A 2,981-nucleotide genomic window follows, 5' to 3' on the forward strand; every position below is an offset into this window, starting at 1 on the left:
AGGCTTCTCATATTGTGTCACAGGGAGCCAGGGGGATTAAGTGTCATGTACCTGAGGTGAGACTGTACTAGTGAGGAGGCCTCCCTTGCACCTCGGCGTCTTGAGGCCTCTGGGGATGGATACCGAGACCTGGCGGACACCGAGTGGCAAAAACAAACGTTGTTAGCCCATTTTCTTTCCAAGTCGATTGTAATATCAAGAAAATACAACACTACGGCCACTGGATGGCGCTGAGAAACATAAGAAATCCCGTGCTCCTCGGCTCCATCTATTGGCTATAACGTGGTATTTTCCTGACATCACAATCCATTTGGAAAAGTAAATACGCTCATAACGTTCGCTTTTGCCGCCATTCGCGCAGAACGAATGTACACGGAGTTTCGCAGGATGAACGAATCTCCATTTTTTTTTTTAATAAACAGACCCCCTAAATTATTATTTGTTTTCCACAGGACAATTTCATCCGCCACTCGCCGACGCCGCCGTTACCAGCGGCTCCAACGCGCAAGGGAACGAAACGAAAAGGCGGCGATAAGGCCTTCGGCAAGTTTTATTGCGACGCGTCCGCCACCCTGCACCAGCAGTCGGACGAGTGCTCCATTTTCGGGAGGCTGGCGGCGAGCAAACTGCGCAGGATGTCCACGGAGCAGAGGCAAATAGTGGAGCCTCTGATCTACCAACTGTTAAATAAAGGACTCAGGGGGGACGCGACGCTCAACACGCACATAGCGGAGTACAGCAAGAGCAACGCGCCGCCGCCGTCGCAGCAAGTGCCGCAGATCTCACACTTCTGCCGTTTCCCCAATGCCCGCCCCTGAGGAGCCAAAAGCGGCTCTTGGTCACGGACACACACACTCTGCTCATTATTAATCACCTTTAACGTCGCCGTAGTTATTATTATTATTATTTTTTTTTTCCGTTCATGTTTTATACCGTAGTCTAATAAAAAATGGTTATAATTTACATTTCAATCCACACGCGCGGTCGTCTTCCATTCTTTATATCCAACGAAACAGACAATGAAACGTATAACCCTTAAAGGTACAGTCCATTCTCAAAAACATTTGTGGTCCCTAGAGGACGTGAGCACACTTGAAAGCCCAATGAGAACCAGAAGTCCCCCCCTGCCGGTGGCTGAAGGGACTCGTCACGTACCTTAGGGGGAGCTTCGGATGACGAGGGCGGCCTCTCTTGCTGCTCCGGTCCAAACACCCCTGGATAGGGTGCGTGAGGACAAGGAGGGGCACAAGTCCCGGTAGGTTGCGACTCCTGTCAGCGCAGAGTGCAGGTTCTGGGGGTCCCTTAGCTGCAGGGGCCGGATTTACTCCCCCTGCCGCCCCAAGGACAGGTTCCGCCATACGCCCCTCCCGCTGACCCCCCCTTCCCATCAATGGAGAATGGCAACCAGATGGCAGGGCGGCGGGGTTTGTTTTACTTTTTCTTTATTTTTTTTTACCCTTTACACAATCGGCTTCCCTCACTCTACGTTTAGTCCTGCGTGTGCAAAGCAGGACTGAATGTAGAGAGGGCAACTTACCGCCTCGGCGCCCGCAACTTCTCCACAAGGACACCGCTGCCGCCCCTCTGCGCCCTGCCGCCCCGAGGCTGGGCCTCGGTGGCCTTGTGGGGAATCCGGGCCTGGAAAGCAGGATGCAGTTTGTAACGCAGGATCCTGGAAACAGAGTAGAGACAAGCCGGGTCAGCCACAATCGGAAGGCAGGACGTCATCAGAGACCGGGCCGGGTCCGTAACTAGCAGACAGGAGAGAGGTCAAGGAACCAGCCGAGGTCAAGGAGCACAGAGCAGGAGCAAAGGTCAAACAGGCCGGGCCGGTGGCAGGTGATCAAACAGGTCTCGGGAGCAGGGGTACAGCTGAAGATCAGTCAGCAGGGAGGTCCTTAAATAGCCCTGTTGGCGCCATCATTAGGAGCGGGCGTGTGCGTACGTCCACGCGTATGCAGTGGTGCACACTGTGCAGGACGGTGCCCATCCAGCAGTCCGGCCACGCAGGCTAACTCTGGCTTCATGACAGGACTTGTAGGTCCTCCATTCACAGATCCCGTCAAAGGATTTATAGTGGCTCCTTGATAGCCTCGTACACAGATGTTTGTAGGTCCCTCGGAGTGTAAAGGGAATGCAGTACCCTTACTTTCCCTCCAAGGGCCCCTTTCTGTGTAATTAGCAGGGGGGGGAGGCTTCTCTGGGTCTTTGGCTTAGACAGCTGGGCTGGGGAGAAGAGTACAGATACTCCTTTGTGGGGATTCTAGGGCCACAACTAGAACTATTTTTGGTGTTCCCCTTTGAGGGATTCCATTGTTCCTTGTAGGGTTGCCACCTGTCCACGACTCACCCGGACGGTTCGGGTTTTGAATGCTGTGTCCGGGTTTCATGGCACCAGAAACCCGGACACAAGATGTCAGGCAGACAGAGGCAACCAAAATTAAGATAGGGGCTACTGGCTCCCCACTGAAAATAGTCTCAACTGTGTTATTTACATATTAATGGGTGGTGCCCATTACATATGAATAAGTCGCGACTCCTTCTCCCAAAAGAATATGTCCATGTGACGATACAGTGTTTGGGTTTGAAGAAAAGGGGGCAACCCCTTGGGCAAGGACTCACCACTTGGGCAAGGAGTGTTCGGGTTTCGCTTCAAAAAATAGGTGGCAACCCTACACTTATGTCTCTTCCCAAATGAAGCCTCCTAAGATATGCACGTCGCCTCAGGAGGCATCAACTTCCATTCTGTTGATGGACGAGGGCGATCCTGGTACGTGTCATCCAGGGCTGCCTGAACCCGGAAGAGACAGCTGGATCTCAAAAGGTGAAACAAAAAAGAAAGATGGTGGCACAGAACCAGACGTTGGGCGGAAGAACGGCGGAGTACCAGAGAAAAACTCACACGAAGGAGGGAAGTTCCTCCAATTTTCCAAAAGACGAATCCCGAAGACCACCCAAGACAAATGGTTTCCCCCCAATTA

The sequence above is a fragment of the Nanorana parkeri genome, unplaced genomic scaffold (genome assembly GCF_000935625.1).
Source record: "Nanorana parkeri isolate BGI_ZX_2015 unplaced genomic scaffold, ASM93562v1 scaffold2981, whole genome shotgun sequence".
NCBI lineage: Eukaryota > Metazoa > Chordata > Amphibia > Anura > Dicroglossidae > Nanorana > Nanorana parkeri.